At 47.1% G+C, this 18,274-nt stretch overlaps 1 pseudogene; it reads right to left on the bottom strand.

Moving 5' to 3' along the window:
• LOC135530559 (multiple epidermal growth factor-like domains protein 11) overlaps nucleotides 1-18,274 on the bottom strand; it is a 73,173-nt pseudogene that overhangs the window by 41,016 nt on the left and 13,883 nt on the right.

Raw genomic sequence — 18,274 nt, 5'->3', positions numbered from 1 at the left:
GGAAAGAGGTTTGAGGCAGAGTGATAACAGAGACCTATGTCCCATCTCTAAACAGTCCTAGAGACAGAGAGAGAGCAGAGACTGGAAGGGGTTTGAGGCAGAGTGATAACAGAGACCTATGTCCCATCTCTAAACAGTCCTAGAGACAGAGAGAGCAGAGACTGTAAGGGGTTTGAGGCAGAGTGAAAACAGAGACCTATGTCCCATCTCTAAACAGTCCTAGAGACAGAGAGAGCAGAGACTGTAAGGGGTTTGAGGCAGAGTGAAAACAGAGACCTATGTCCCATCTCTAAACAGTCCTAGAGACAGAGAGAGAGCAGAGACTGTAAGGGGTTTGAGGCAGAGTGATAACAGAGACCTATGTCCCATCTCCAAACAGTCCTAGAGACAGAGAGAGAGCAGAGACTGGAAGGGGTTTGAGGCAGAGTGATAACAGAGACCTATGTCCCATCTCTAAACAGTCCTAGAGACAGAGAGAGAGCAGAGACTGTAAGGGGTTTGAGGCAGAGTGATAACAGAGACCTATGTCCCATCTCCAAACAGTCCTAGAGACAGAGAGAGAGCAGAGACTGGAAGGGGTTTGAGGCAGAGTGATAACAGAGACCTATGTCCCATCTCCAAACAGTCCTAGAGACAGAGAGAGAGCAGAGACTGGAAGGGGTTTGAGGCAGAGTGAAAACAGAGACCTATGTCCCATCTCTAAACAGTCCTAGAGACAGAGAGAGAGCAGAGACTGGAAGGGGTTTGAGGCAGAGTGAAAACAGAGACCTATGTCCCATCTCCAAACAGTCCTAGAGACAGAGAGAGAGCAGAGACTGTAAGGGGTTTGAGGCAGAGTGAAAACAGAGACCTATGTCCCATCTCCAAACAGTCCTAGAGACAGAGAGAGAGCAGAGACTGTAAGAGGTTTGAGGCAGAGTGAAAACAGAGACCTATGTCCCATCTCTAAACAGTCCTAGAGACAGAGAGAGCAGAGACTGTAAGGGGTTTGAGGCAGAGTGATAACAGAGACCTATGTCCCATCTCTAAACAGTCCTAGAGACAGAGAGAGAGCAGAGACTGTAAGGGGTTTGAGGCAGAGTGAAAACAGAGACCTATGTCCCATCTCTAAACAGTCCTAGAGACAGAGAGAGAGCAGAGACTGTAAGGGGTTTGAGGCAGAAAGAACCACGACTGATGGAAAATGGTTTGAAGCAGAGTGAACAGAGAGACTAGAGAAACTCACCTTGGTTACACAGAGAGCCACAGAATCCTGACAGACACTCACAGTGTCCTGTGATGTGGTGACAGGGACCATCGCTATGGATACACTGAGGACAGGACTGACTACAGCGCTGACCATAGAACCCTGGAGAACAGACTGAAAACACAGGGGACAGGGTGGGGGGGGGTTAATGTGTGTGAAGGTATGTGTATGTGTGTGTGTGTGTGTGTGTGTGTGTGTGTGTGTGTGTGTGTGTGTGTGTGTGTGTGTGTGTGTGTGTGTGTGTGTGTGTGTGTGTGTACTTACAAACACATATATTTCTGAGACAACCACAGATACAAAGCTAAGACACTACCAGACATTACCAGACACTACCAGACACTCCTGGACACTACCAGACATTACCAGACACTACCAGACACTCCTGGACACTACCAGACATTACCAGACACTACCAGACATTACCAAACACTACCAGACATTACCAGACATTACCAGACACTACCAGACATTACCAGACACTACCAGACACTACCAGACACTACCAGACATTACCAGACACTACCAGACATTACCAGACACTACCAGACATTACCAGACATTACCAGACATTACCAGACACTACCAGACATTACCAGACATTACCAGACACTACCAGACATTACCAGACACTACCAGACATTACCAGACATTACCAGACATTACCAGACACTACCAGACATTACCAGACATTACCAGACACTACCGGACATTACCGGACACTACCGGACATTACCAAACACTACCAGACATTACTGGACACTCCTGGACACTACCAGACATTACCAGACACTACCAGATATTACCAGACATTACCAAACACTACCAGACATTACCAGACATTACCAGACATTACCAGACACTACCAGACATTACCGGACAATACCGGACATTACCGGACATTACCGGACATTACCGGACATTACCAGACAATACCAGACATCACCAGACACTACCAGACATTACCAGACACTACCAGACATTACCAGACACTACCAGACATTACCAGACACTACCAGACATTACCAGACATTACCAGACATTACCAGACACTACCAGACACTACCAGACATTACCAGACACTACCAGACACTACCAGACACTACCAAACACTACCAGACACTACCAAACACTACCAGACACTACCAGACATTACCAAACACTACCAGACAATACCAGACACTACCAGACATTACCAGACATTACCAGACACTACCAGACATTACCAGACACTACCAGACATTACCAGACATTACCAGACAATACCATGTCAACCAGACATTACCAGACAATACCAGACATTACCAGACATTACCAGACATTACCAGACATTACCAGACACTACCAGACATTACCAGACATTACCAGACAATACCAGACAATACCATGTCAACCAGACATTACCAGACAATACCAGACATTACCAGACACTACCAGACATTACCAGACATTACCAGACACTACCAGACATTACCAGACATTACCAGACAATACCATGTCAACCAGACATTACCAGACAATACCAGACATTACCAGACATTACCAGACATTACCAGACATTACCAGACACTACCAGACATTACCAGACATTACCAGACAATACCAGACAATACCATGTCAACCAGACATTACCAGACAATACCAGACACTACCAGACACCACCAGACACCACCAGACACTACCAGACACTACCAGACACTACCAGACATTATTAGACATTACCAGACATTACCAGACACTACCAGACATTACCAGACATTACCAGACAATACCAGACAATACCATGTCAACCAGACATTACCAGACAATACCAGACATTACCAGACATTACCAGACACTACCAGACACTACCAGACACTACCAGACATTACCAGACATTACCAGACACTACCAGACATTACCAGACATTACCAGACAATACCATGTCTACCAGACAATACCAGACATTACCAGACATTACCAGACATTACCAGACATTACCAGACACTACCAGACATTACCAGACATTACCAGACAATACCAGACAATACCATGTCAACCAGACATTACCAGACAATACCAGACACTACCAGACACCACCAGACACCACCAGACACCACCAGACACCACCAGACACTACCAGACACCACCAGACATCACCAGACACTACCAGACACTACCAGACACTACCAGACATTACCAGACATTACCAGACACTACCAGACACCACCAGACACCACCAGACACTACCAGACACCACCAGACATCACCAGACACTACCAGACACTACCAGACATTACCAGACATTACCAGACATTACCAGACATTACCAGACACTACCAGACACTACCAGACATTACCAGACATTACCAGACACTACCAGACATTACCAGACACCACCAGACACTACCAGACACTACCAGACACTACCAGACATCACCAGACATCACCAGACACTACCAGACATCACCAGACATCACCAGACACTACCAGACACTACCAGAGACTACTGGACACTACACAAAGATAACATTAAAGACTCAAACTCTGATAGCATTTCCTATTTCCAATTTCTCCTCTCCTCTCCCCTCCCCTCCTCTCCTCTCCTCTCCTCTCCTCTCCTCTCCTCTCCTCTCCTCTCCTCTCCTCTCCTCTCCTCTCCTCTCCCTGTCCTCTCCTGTCCCTTCCCCCCCCTCCCTCCCTCCCTCCTCTCCTCTCCCCCTCCCCTCCCCTCCTCTCCTCTCCTCTCCCCTCCCCCTCCCCTCCCTTTCCTCCCTCTCCTCTCCTCTCCTCTCCTCTCCTCTCCTCTCCTCTCCTCTCCCCTCCCCTCCCCTCCCCTCATCTCCTTCTCTCCCTCCCCCTCCCCTCCTCTCCCTCCTCTCCTCCTCTTTTACTTTCATCTTTCAGGTTCACATGAGGTAAAGTCTGAAGCCAAGGAAGAAAAAGACTCTGACAGCCCACTCTGTTCTCTATTGTAATCCTCTGTAGTGAAGGACCAGCAGAGTTAGAGAGCGTAGCTTTGTCCTCCTTGACTGAGGCTGCAGCATCCCACATGGTATACAGGGCACTATAAAGGGAATAGGGCCGCAGTCTGTGCCACTCAGGCCATATGTCTTCCTTAAGCTCTTAATTAGTTTGCATTGATGTTTCTCTAAGTGGCGAGAGGAAGGGTCAACAGGTCAGAATGATGTTTCCTTCCTGCTCTGTCTAACGAGAGGAGGAGTCAACAGGTCAGAATGATGTTTCCTTCCTGCTCTGTCTAACGAGAGGAGGAGTCAACAGGTCAGAATGATGTTTCCTTCCTGCTCTGTCTAACGAGAGGAGTCAACAGGTCAGAATGATGTTTCCTTCCTGCTCTGTCTAACGAGAGGAGGAGTCAACAGGTCAGAATGATGTTTCCTTCCTGCTCTGTCTAATGAGAGGAGGAGTCAACAGGTCAGAATGATGTTTCCTTCCTGCTCAGTCTAACGAGAGGAGGAGTCAACAGGTCAGAATGATGTTTCCTTCCTGCTCTGTCTAACGAGAGGAGGAGTCAACAGGTCAGAATGATGTTTCCTTCCTGCTCTGTCTAACGAGAGGAGGAGTCAACAGGTCAGAATGATGTTTCCTTCCTGCTCTGTCTAATGAGAGGAGGAGTCAACAGGTCAGAATGATGTTTCCTTCCTGCTCTGTCTAACGAGAGGAGGAGTCAACAGGTTAGAATGATGTTTCCTTCCTGCTCTGTCTAACGAGAGGAGGAGTCAACAGGTCAGAATGATGTTTCCTTCCTGCTCTGTCTAACGAGAGGAGGAGTCAACAGGTCAGAATGATGTTTCCTTCCTGCTCTGTCTAACGAGAGGAGGAGTCAACAGGTCAGAATGATGTTTCCTTCCTGCTCTGTCTAACGAGAGGAGGAGTCAACAGGTCAGAATGATGTTTCCTTCCTGCTCTGTCTAATGAGAGGAGGAGTCAACAGGTCAGAATGATGTTTCCTTCCTGCTCTGTCTAACGAGAGGAGGAGTCAACAGGTCAGAATGATGTTTCCTTCCTGCTCTGTCTAACGAGAGGAGGAGTCAACAGGTCAGAATGATGTTTCCTTCCTGCTCTGTCTAATGAGAGGAGGAGTCAACAGGTCAGAATGATGTTTCCTTCCTGCTCTGTCTAACGAGAGGAGGAGTCAACAGGTCAGAATGATGTTTCCTTCCTGCTCTGTCTAATGAGAGGAGGAGTCAACAGGTCAGAATGATGTTTCCTTCCTGCTCTGTCTAACGAGAGGAGGAGTCAACAGGTCAGAATGATGTTTCCTTCCTGCTCTGTCTAACGAGAGGAGGAGTCAACAGGTCAGAATGATGTTTCCTTCCTGCTCTGTCTAACGAGAGGAGGAGTCAACAGGTCAGAATGATGTTTCCTTCCTGCTCTGTCTAACGAGAGGAGGAGTCAACAGGTCAGAATGGTGTTTCCTTCCTGCTCTGTCTAATGAGAGGAGGAGTCAACAGGTTAGAATGATGTTTCCTTCCTGCTCTGTCTAATGAGAGGAGGAGTCAACAGGTCAGAATGATGTTTCCTTCCTGCTCTGTCTAACGAGAGGAGGAGTCAACAGGTTAGAATGATGTTTCCTTCCTGCTCAGTCTAACGAGAGGAGGAGTCAACAGGTTAGAATGGTGTTTCCTTCCTGCTCTGTCTAACGAGAGGAGGAGTCAACAGGTCAGAATGATGTTTCCTTCCTGCTCTGTCTAATGAGAGGAGGAGTCAACAGGTTAGAATGATGTTTCCTTCCTGCTCTGTCTAATGAGAGGAGGAGTCAACAGGTTAGAATGATGTTTCCTTCCTGCTCTGTCTAATGAGAGGAGGAGTCAACAGGTTAGAATGATGTTTCCTTCCTGCTCTGTCTAATGAGAGGAGGAGTCAACAGGTCAGAATGATGTTTCCTTCCTGCTCAGTCTAACGAGAGGAGGAGTCAACAGGTCAGAATGATGTTTCCTTCCTGCTCTGTCTAATGAGAGGAGGAGTCAACAGGTTAGAATGATGTTTCCTTCCTGCTCTGTCTAATGAGAGGAGGAGTCAACAGGTCAGAATGATGTTTCCTTCCTGCTCTGTCTAATGAGAGGAGGAGTCAACAGGTTAGAATGATGTTTCCTTCCTGCTCTGTCTAATGAGAGGAGGAGTCAACAGGTCAGAATGGTGTTTCCTTCCTGCTCTGTCTCAGTCTAACGAGAGGAGGAGTCAACAGGTCAGAATGATGTTTCCTTCCTGCTCTGTCTAAGGAGAGGAGGAGTCAACAGGTCAGAATGATGTTTCCTTCCTGCTCTGTCTAACGAGAGGAGGAGTCAACAGGTCAGAATGATGTTTCCTTCCTGCTCTGTCTAACGAGAGGAGGAGTCAACAGGTCAGAATGATGTTTCCTTCCTGCTCTGTCTAACGAGAGGAGGAGTCAACAGGTCAGAATGATGTTTCCTTCCTGCTCTGTCTAACGAGAGGAGGAGTCAACAGTTCAGAATGATGTTTCCTTCCTGCTCTGTCTAACGAGAGGAGGAGTCAACAGGTCAGAATGATGTTTCCTTCCTGCTCTGTCTAATGAGAGGAGGAGTCAACAGGTTAGAATGATGTTTCCTTCCTGCTCTGTCTAATGAGAGGAGGAGTCAACAGGTCAGAATGATGTTTCCTTCCTGCTCTGTCTAACGAGAGGAGGAGTCAACAGGTCAGAATGATGTTTCCTTCCTGCTCTGTCTAATGAGAGGAGGAGTCAACAGGTCAGAATGATGTTTCCTTCCTGCTCAGTCTAACGAGAGGAGGAGTCAACAGGGCAGAATGATGTTTCCTTCCTGCTCTGTCTAATGAGAGGAGGAGTCAACAGGTTAGAATGATGTTTCCTTCCTGCTCTGTCTAACGAGAGGAGGAGTCAACAGGGCAGAATGATGTTTCCTTCCTGCTCTGTCTAATGAGAGGAGGAGTCAACAGGTCAGAATGATGTTTCCTTCCTGCTCTGTCTCAGTCTAACGAGAGGAGGAGTTTAAAGGAGTTTAAAGGTCAGAATGATGTTTCCTTCCTGCTCTGTCTCAGTGTAAATCAGACTGAACTGTAAACTGGGTGCAGGTTAACTAACAGACACAGAAGGACGCACATAAAGAAGTAGACATGCTCGCTGTACACGCACATAGAGAGGCATGCAGGTACTCACACACAGACATCACGTTACCTAGACATACACACAGACATTACATATTACCTAGACATACACACAGACATGACATTTTACCTAGACATACACAGACATTACATGTTACCTAGACTCACACACAGACATTACATGTTACCCAGACATACACACAGACATTACATGTTACCCAGACATACACAGACATTACATGTTACCTAGACATACACACAGACATTACATGTTACCTAGACATACACACAGACATGACATTTTACCTAGACATACACACAGACATTACATGTTACCTAGACTCACACACAGACATTACATGTTACCTAGACATACACACAGACATTACATGTTACCTAGACATACACACAGACATTACATGTTACCTAGACATACACACAGACATTACATGTTACCTAGACATACACACAGACATTACATGTTACCTAGACATACACACAGACATTACATTTTACCTAGACATACACACAGACATTACATGTTACCTAGACATACACAGACATTACATGTTACCTAGACATACACAGACATTACATGTTACCTAGACATACACAGACATTACATTTTACCTAGACATACACACAGACATTACATGTTACCTAGACATACACACACAGACATGACATTTTACCTAGACATACACACAGAGATGAAGGCAAGTATACGTAGGACACATACGCAAATACACACATGTCAGAGAGGCCATTTTACTTGACTAGCTGCTCTGATTATATGTGTATGTGTGTGTGTGTGTGTGTGTGTGTGTGTGTGTGTGTGTGTGTGTGTGTGTGTGTGTGTGTGTGTGTGCAGGCATATATGTGTGTGTGTGTGTGTGTGTGTGTGTGTGTGTGTGTGTGTGTGTGTGTGTGTGTGCAGGCATATATGTGTGTGTGTGTGTGTGTGTGTCTGTGTGCGTGCAGGCGTATGTGTGTGTGTGTGTGTGTGTGCAGGCATATATGTGTGTGTGTGTGTGTGTGTGTGTGTGTGTGTGTGTGTGTGTGTGTGTGTGTGTGTGTGTGTGTGTGCAGGCATATGTATGTGTGTGTGTATTGTTCTCTTACTGCGTCTGCAGGAGGTGCCTCTGTATCCGGGGCACACACACGTCCCGTCCTCCGGTGAGCAGGAGCCTCCGTTCTCACAGGTACAGGAGTAGGAGCAGTCTGGGCCCCATCGGCCCTCCACACACACTGTCACAGTTCACACCTGGAGGTAACATGGGGAACACAGCTCAGTAACTCATCTAACTGGGCAGATTCTGGGGCCCTCCCTCATCTCATCAGAGTCTGGGGCCCTCCCTCAGAGTCTGGGGTCTCCATCAGAGTCTGGGCCCTCCCTCATCTCATCAGAGTCTGGGGCCCTCCCTCATCTCATCGGAGTCTGGGGCCCTCCCTCAGAGTCTGGGGCCCTCCCTCAGAGTCTGGGGCCCTCCCTCATCTCATCAGAGTCTGGGGCCCTCCCTCATCTCATCAGAGTCTGGGGCCCTCCCTCAGAGTCCGGGGCCCTCCCTCATCTCATCAGAGTCTGGGGCCCTCCCTCAGAGTCTGGGGCCCTCCCTCAGAGTCTGGGGCCCTCCTCATCTCATCAGAGTCTGGGGCCCTCCCTCATCTAATCGGAGTCTGGGGCCCTCCCTCAGAGTCTGGGGCCCTCCCTCATCTCATCAGAGTCTGGGGCCCTCCCTCATCTCATCAGAGTCTGGGGCCCTCCCTCAGAGTCTGGGGCCCTCCCTCATCTCATCAGAGACAGAGAGACTGAGTGATAGTTAGCTTTCTCTCCTTCCTCTCCCCTCTGAGTGCCCCTTTCTAACCCCTATCGTCCAGGGAGAGACAGAACTGGAGAAAGATGGAGAAAGGTAGAGTCCCAGGGAGAGATGGAGAAAGGTAGAGTCATCAGGGAGAGATGGAGAAAGGTAGAGTCATCAGGGAGAGATGGAGAAAGGTAGAGTCATCAGGAGAGATGGAGAAAGGTAGAGTCATCTCAGGAGAGATGGAGAAAGGTAGAGTCCCAGGGAGAGATGCAGAAAGGTAGAGTCATCAGGGAGAGATGGAGAAAGGTAGAGTCATCAGGGAGAGATGTAGAAAGGTAGAGTCCCAGGGAGAGATGGAGAAAGGTAGAGTCATCAGGGAGAGATGGAGAAAGGTAGAGTCATCAGGGAGAGATGGAGAAAGGTAGAGTCATCAGGGAGAGATGGAGAAAGGTAGAGTCCCAGGGAGAGATGGAGAAAGGTAGAGTCCCAGGGAGAGATGGAGAAAGGTAGAGTCCCAGAGATGGAGAAAGGTAGAGTCCCAGGGAGAGATGTAGAAAGGTAGAGTCCCAGGGAGAGATGCAGAAAGGTAGAGTCATCAGGGAGAGATGCAGAAAGGTAGAGTCATCAGGGAGAGATGGAGAAAGGTAGAGTCCCAGGGAGAGATGGAGAAAGGTAGAGTCCCAGGGAGAGATGGAGAAAGGTAGAGTCATCAGGGAGAGATGGAGAAAGGTAGAGTCATCAGGGAGAGATGGAGAAAGGTAGAGTCCCAGGGAGAGATGGAGAAAGGTAGAGTCATCAGGGAGAGATGTAGAAAGGTAGAGTCCCAGGGAGAGATGTAGAAAGGTAGAGTCATCAGGGAGAGATGGAGAAAGGTAGAGTCATCAGGGAGAGATGGAGAAAGGTAGAGTCCCAGGGAGAGATGTAGAAAGGTAGAGTCCCAGGGAGAGATGGAGAAAGGTAGAGTCCCAGAGATGGAGAAAGGTAGAGTCCCAGGGAGAGATGGAGAAAGGTAGAGTCCCAGGGAGAGATGGAGAAAGGTAGAGTCCCAGGGAGAGATGTAGAAAGGTAGAGTCCCAGGGAGAGATGGAGAAAGGTAGAGTCCCAGGGAGAGATGGAGAAAGGTAGAGTCCCAGGGAGAGATGTAGAAAGGTAGAGTCCCAGGGAGAGATGTAGAAAGGTAGAGTCATCAGGGAGAGATGTAGAAAGGTAGAGTCATCAGGGAGAGATGTAGAAAGGTAGAGTCCCAGGGAGAGATGGAGAAAGGTAGAGTCCCAGGGAGAGACGTAGAAAGGTAGTCCCAGGGAGAGATGTAGAAAGGTAGAGTCCCAGGGAGAGATGTAGAACGGTAGAGTCATCAGGGAGAGATGGAGAAAGGTAGAGTCCCAGGGAGAGATGGAGAAAGGTAGAGTCCCAGGGAGAGATGGAGAAAGGTAGAGTCCCAGGGAGAGATGTAGAAAGGTAGTCCCAGGGAGAGATGGAGAAAGGTAGAGTCCCAGGGAGAGATGTAGAAAGGTAGAGTCCCAGGGAGAGATGGAGAAAGGTAGAGTCCCAGGGAGAGATGGAGAAAGGTAGAGTCCCAGGGAGAGATGGAGAAAGGTAGAGTCATCAGGGAGAGATGTAGAAAGGTAGAGTCCCAGGGAGAGATGGAGAAAGGTAGAGTCCCAGGGAGAGATGTAGAAAGGTAGAGTCCCAGGGAGAGATGGAGAAAGGTAGTCATCAGGGAGAGATGTAGAAAGGTAGAGTCCCAGAGATGGAGAAAGGTAGAGTCCCAGGGAGAGATGTAGAAAGGTAGAGTCCCAGGGAGAGATGGAGAAAGGTAGTCATCAGGGAGAGATGTAGAAAGGTAGAGTCCCAGAGATGGAGAAAGGTAGAGTCATCAGGGAGAAGTGGAGAAAGGTAGAGTCCCAGGGAGAGATGTAGAAAGGTAGAGTCCCAGGGAGAGATGTAGAAAGGTAGAGTCCCAGGGAGAGATGGAGAAAGGTAGAGTCATCAGGGAGAGATGTAGAAAGGTAGAGTCCCAGGGAGAGATGGAGAAAGGTAGAGTCCCAGGGAGAGATGGAGAAAGGTAGAGTCCCAGGGAGAGATGTAGAAAGGTGGAGTCATCAGGGAGAGATGTAGAAAGGTAGTCCCAGGGAGAGATGGAGAAAGGTAGAGTCCCAGGGAGAGATGGAGAAAGGTAGAGTCCCAGGGAAAGATGTAGAAAGGTAGAGTCCCAGGGAGAGATGGAGAAAGGTAGTCCCAGGGAGAGATGGAGAAAGGTAGTCCCAGGGAGAGATGGAGAAAGGTAGAGTCCCAGGGAGAGATGTAGAAAGGTAGAGTCCCAGGGAGAGATGGAGAAAGGTAGAGTCCCAGGGAGAGATGGAGAAAGGTAGAGTCCCAGAGATGTAGAAAGGTAGAGTCCCAGGGAGAGATGGAGAAAGGTAGAGTCCCAGAGATGGAGAAAGGTAGAGTCATCAGGGAGAGATGTAGAAAGGTAGAGTCCCAGGGAGAGATGTAGAAAGGTAGAGTCCCAGGGAGAGATGGAGAAAGGTAGAGTCCCAGGGAGAGATGTAGAAAGGTAGAGTCCCAGGGAGAGATGTAGAAAGGTAGAGTCGTCAAGGAGAGATGGAGAAATGTAGAGTCATCAGGGAGAGATGTAGAAAGGTAGAGTCATCAAGGAGAGATGGAGACAGGTAGAGTCCCAGGGAGAGATGTAGAAAGGTAGAGTCCCAGGGAGAGATGGAGAAAGGTAGAGTCCCAGGGAGAGATGTAGAAAGGTAGTCCCAGGGAGAGATGGAGAAAGGTAGAGTCCCAGGGAGAGATGGAGAAAGGTAGAGTCATCAGGGAGAGATGGAGAAAGGTAGAGTCCCAGGGAGAGATGTAGAAAGGTAGAGTCATCAAGGAGAGATGGAGACAGGTAGAGTCCCAGGGAGAGATGTAGAAAGGTAGAGTCCCAGGGAGAGATGGAGAAAGGTAGAGTCCCAGGGAGAGATGGAGAAAGGTAGAGTCCCAGAGATGGAGAAAGGTAGAGTCCCAGGGAGAGATGGAGAAAGGTAGAGTCCCAGAGATGGAGAAAGGTAGAGTCCCAGGGAGAGATGTAGAAAGGTAGAGTCCCAGGGAGAGATGTAGAAAGGTAGAGTCCCAGGGAGAGATATAGAAAGGTAGAGTCCCAGGGAGAGATGGAGAAAGGTAGAGTCCCAGGGAGAGATGTAGAAAGGTAGAGTCATCAGGGAGAGATGGAGAAAGGTAGAGTCCCAGGGAGAGATGGAGAAAGGTAGAGTCATCAGGGAGAGATGTAGAAAGGTAGAGTCCCAGGGAGAGATATAGAAAGGTAGAGTCCCAGGGAGAGATGGAGAAAGGTAGAGTCCCAGGGAGAGATGTAGAAAGGTAGAGTCATCAGGGAGAGATGTAGAAAGGTAGAGTCCCAGAGATGGAGAAAGGTAGAGTCCCAGAGAGATGTAGAAAGGTAGAGTCCCAGGGAGAGATATAGAAAGGTAGAGTCCCAGGGAGAGATGGAGAAAGGTAGAGTCCCAGGGAGAGATGTAGAAAGGTAGAGTCATCAGGGAGAGATGGAGAAAGGTAGAGTCATCAGGGAGAGATGTAGAAAGGTAGAGTCATCAGAGAGATGGAGAAAGGTAGAGTCCCAGGGAGAGATGGAGAAAGGTAGAGTCATCAGGGAGAGATGGAGAAAGGTAGAGTCCCAGGGAGAGATGTAGAAAGGTAGAGTCATCAGGGAGAGATGTAGAAAGGTAGAGTCATCAGGGAGAGATGTAGAAAGGTAGAGTCCCAGGAGAGATGGAGAAAGGTAGAGTCATCAGGGAGAGATGTAGAAAGGTAGAGTCCCAGGGAGAGATGGAGAAAGGTAGAGTCATCAGGGAGAGATGGAGAAAGGTAGAGTCCCAGGGAGAGATGGAGAAAGGTAGAGTCCCAGGGAGAGATGGAGAAAGGTAGAGTCATCAGGGAAAGATGGAGAAAGGTAGAGTCATCAGGGAGAGGTGGAGAAAGGTAGAGTCATCAGGGAGAGATGGAGAAAGGTAGAGTCCCAGGGAGAGATGGAGAAAGGTAGAGTCATCAGGGAGAGATGGAGAAAGGTAGAGTCATCAGGGAGAGATGGAGAAAGGTAGAGTCCCAGGGAGAGATGGAGAAAGGTAGAGTCATCAGGGAGAGATGTAGAAAGGTAGAGTCATCAGGGAGAGATGGAGAAAGGTAGAGTCCCAGAGATGGAGAAAGGTAGAGTCCCAGGGAGAGATGGAGAAAGGTAGAGTCCCAGAGATGGAGAAAGGTAGAGTCCCAGAGATGGAGAAAGGTAGAGTCCCAGGGAGAGATGGAGAAAGGTAGAGTCATCAGGGAGAGATGTAGAAAGGTAGAGTCCCAGGGAGAGATGTAGAAAGGTAGAGTCATCAGGGAGAGATGTAGAAAGGTAGAGTCATCAGGGAGAGATGGAGAAAGGTAGAGTCCCAGAGATGGAGAAAGGTAGAGTCCCAGGGAGAGATGTAGAAAGGTAGAGTCATCAGGGAGAGATGGAGAAAGGTAGAGTCCCAGGGAGAGATGGAGAAAGGTAGAGTCCCAGGGAGAGATGTAGAAAGGTAGAGTCCCAGGGAGAGATGGAGAAAGGTAGAGTCATCAGGGAGAGATGGAGAAAGGTAGAGTCATCAGGGAGAGATGGAGAAAGGTAGAGTCATCAGGGAGAGATGGAGAAAGGTAGAGTCATCAGGAGAGATGTAGAAAGGTAGAGTCATCAGGGGAGAGATGGAGAAAGGTAGAGTCATCAGGGAGAGATGGAGAAAGGTAGAGTCCCAGGGAGAGATGGAGAAAGGTAGAGTCATCAGGGAGAGATGGAGAAAGGTAGAGTCATCAGGGAGAGATGGAGAAAGGTAGAGTCATCAGGGAGAGATGTAGAAAGGTAGAGTCATCAGGAGAGATGGAGAAAGGTAGAGTCATCAGGGAGAGATGGAGAAAGGTAGAGTCATCAGGGAGAGATGGAGAAAGGTAGAGTCCCAGGGAGAGATGGAGAAAGGTAGAGTCATCAGGGAGAGGTGGAGAAAGGTAGAGTCATCAGGGAGAGATGGAGAAAGGTAGAGTCCCAGGGAGAGATGGAGAAAGGTAGAGTCATCAGGGAGAGATGGAGAAAGGTAGAGTCATCAGGGAGAGGTGGAGAAAGGTAGAGTCATCAGGGAGAGATGGAGAAAGGTAGAGTCCCAGGGAGAGGTGGAGAAAGGTAGAGTCATCAGGGAGAGATGGAGAAAGGTAGAGTCCCAGGGAGAGATGGAGAAAGGTAGAGTCATCAGGGAGAGATGGAGAAAGGTAGAGTCATCAGGGAGAGATGGAGAAAGGTAGAGTCCCAGGGAGAGATGGAGAGTGTGCCATCACAGCAGCAAGATTTGTGACCTGTTGCCACGAGAAAAGGGCAACCAGTGAAGAACACACACCAATGTAAATACAACCCATATTTATGCTTATTTATTTTATATTGTGTCCTTTAACCATTTGTACATTGTTAAAACACTGTATATATAATATGACATTTGTAATGTCTTTATTGTTTTGAAACTTCTGTATGTGTATGTTTACTGTTAATTTTTATTGTTTATTTCACTTTATATATTATCTACCTTACTTGCTTTGGCAATGTTAACACATGTTTCCCATGCCAATAAAGCCATTGAATTGAATTGAATTGAAAGGTAGAGTCCCAGGGAGATGGCATTGGTAGCATTAGCAGTGCTTCTCAAATTGTGTGTGTGTGTGTGTGTGTGTGTGTGTGTGTGTGTGTGTGTGTGTGTGTGTGTGTGTGTGTAGTCTGTCTCAGCAGGACTGGGTTGAGGAACTGAGGACTCACTGGGGATTCAACTAGAACAGAATCCCTGGGTCTAACACACTCACACACACACACTCACTCACCACCACTCACTCACTCACCACCACTCACACACACACACACACACACACACACACACACACACACACACACACACACACACACACACACACACACACACACACACACACACACACACACACACACACACACACACACACACACACACACACACACACACACACACACACACACACACACTCCTGAGACTCCCAGAACTCCACACTCTTCCAAGCTGTCCTCTCTCTGTTCCAGACTCATTAGAAGTTGCTCTGACAGAACAGAGAGAGAATATGTGAGTGGGCTTCAGCCATTATAACATCATTAATAAAGCAGATCTGTCTATAACCTGCTGGGTCCATGAAGACCAGAGGAATCTAGACTGGAACTCCTACGTACCGCAGAGATGAGGTGTAGAGATGGAGGGATGGGTGGAGGGATGGGTAGAGGGATGGAGGGATGTGTAGAGGGATGGAGGGAGGGATGGGAAGAGGGATGGGTAGAGGGATGGGTAGAGGGATTGGTAGAGGGATGGGAAGAGGGATGGGTAGAGGGATGGGTAGAGGGATGGTTGGAGGGATGGGAAGAGGGATGGGTAGAGGGATTGGTAGAGGGATGGAGGGATGGGTAGAGGGATGGAGGGATGGGTAGAGGGATGGGTAGAGGGACGTAGGGATGGGTAGAGGGATGGGTAGAGGGATTGGTAGAGGGATGGGTAGAGGGATGGAGGGATGGGTAGAGGGATGGGTAGAGGGACGTAGGGATGGGTAGAGGGATGGTTGGAGGGATGGGAAGAGGGATGGGTAGAGGGATGGTTGGAGGGATGGGAAGAGGGATGGGTAGAGGGATTGGTAGAGGGATGGAGGGATGGGTAGAGGGATGGAGGGATGGGTAGAGGGATGGGTAGAGGGACGTAGGGATGGGTAGAGGGATGGGTAGAGGGATGGGTAGAGGGATGGATAGAGGGATGGATAGAGGGATGGATAGAGGGATGGACCATTCATAATGACAGTACTCAGATAGACCATTCATAATGACAGTACTCAGACCATTCATAATGACAGTACTCAGACAGACCATTCATAATGACAGTACTCAGATAGACCATTCATAATGACAGTACTCAGACCATTCATAATGACAGTACTCAGATAGACCATTCATAATGACAGCACTCAGATAGACCATTCATAATGACAGTACTCAGACCATTCATAATGACAGTACTCAGACCATTCATAATGACAGTACTCAGACCATTCATAATGACAGTACTCAGACAGACCATTCATAATGACAGTACTCAGACCATTCATAATGACAGTACTCAGACCATTCATAATGACAGTACTCAGACAGACCATTCATAATGACAGTACTCAGATAGACCATTCATAATGACAGTACTCAGACCATTCATAATGACAGTACTCAGACCATTCATAATGACAGTACTCAGATAGACCATTCATAATGACAGTACTCAGATAGACCATTCATAATGACAGTACTCAGACCATTCATAATGACAGTACTCAGACAAACCATTCATAATGACAGTACTCAGACAGACCATTCATAATAACAGCACTCAGACAGACCATTCATAATGACAGTACTCAGACAGACCATTCATAATGACAGTACTCAGACCATTCATAATGACAGTACTCAGACAGACCATTCATAATGACAGTACTCAAACCATTCATAATGACAGTACTCAGACAGACCATTCATAATGACAGCACTCAGACCATTCATAATGACAGTACTCAGACCATTCATAATGACAGTACTCAGACAGACCATTCATAATGACAGTACTCAGACCATTCATAATGACAGTACTCAGACAGACCATTCATAATAACAGTACTCAGATAGACCATTCATAATGACAGTACTCAGACCATTCATAATGACAGTACTCAGACCATTCATAATGACAGTACTCAGACAGACCATTCATAATGACAGTACTCAGATAGACCATTCATAATGACAGTACTCAGACCATTCATAATGACAGTACTCAGATAGACCATTCATAATGACAGCACTCAGATAGACCATTCATAATGACAGTACTCAGACCATTCATAATGACAGTACTCAGACAGACCATTCATAATGACAGTACTCAGACAGACCATTCATAATGACAGTACTCAGACCATTCATAATGACAGTACTCAGACAGACCATTCATAATGACAGTACTCAGACCATTCATAATGACAGTACTCAGACCATTCATAATGACAGTACTCAGACCATTCATAATGACAGTACTCAGACAGACCATTCATAATGACAGTACTCAGACCATTCATAATGACAGTACTCAGACCATTCATAATGACAGTACTCAGACAGACCATTCATAATGACAGTACTCAGATAGACCATTCATAATGACAGTACTCAGACCATTCATAATGACAGTACTCAGACCATTCATAATGACAGTACTCAGATAGACCATTCATAATGACAGTACTCAGATAGACCATTCATAATGACAGTACTCAGACCATTCATAATAACAGCACTCAGACAGACCATTCATAATGACAGTACTCAGATAGACCATTCATAATGACAGTATTCAGACCATTCATAATGACAGTACTCAGACCATTCATAATGACAGTACTCAGACCATTCATAATGACAGTACTCAGACAGACCATTCATAATGACAGTACTCAGACAGACCATTCATAATGACAGTATTCAGACCATTCATAATGACAGTACTCAGACCATTCATAATGACAGTACTCAGATAGACCATTCATAATGACAGTACTCAGACAAACCATTCATAATGACAGTACTCAGATAGACCATTCATAATGACAGTACTCAGACCATTCATAATGACAGTACTCAGACCATTCATAATGACAGTACTCAGATAGACCATTCATAATGACAGTACTCAGACAGACCATTCATAATGACAGCACTCAGACCATTCATAATGACAGTACTCAGACCATTCATAATGACAGTACTCAGACAGACCATTCATAATGACAGTACTCAGATAGACCATTCATAATAACAGTACTCAGACCATTCATAATGACAGTACTCAGATAGACCATTCATAATGACAGTACTCAGACCATTCATAATGACAGTACTCAAACCATTCATAATGACAGTACTCAGACAGACCATTCATAATGACAGTACTCAGACCATTCATAATGACAGTACTCAGACAGACCATTCATAATGACAGTACTCAGACAGACCATTCATAATGACAGT

Source organism: Oncorhynchus masou, unplaced genomic scaffold, assembly GCF_036934945.1.
Source record: "Oncorhynchus masou masou isolate Uvic2021 unplaced genomic scaffold, UVic_Omas_1.1 unplaced_scaffold_1380, whole genome shotgun sequence".
Taxonomy (NCBI): domain Eukaryota; kingdom Metazoa; phylum Chordata; class Actinopteri; order Salmoniformes; family Salmonidae; genus Oncorhynchus; species Oncorhynchus masou.
This window is presented reverse-complemented; position numbering and strand designations above follow the sequence as displayed.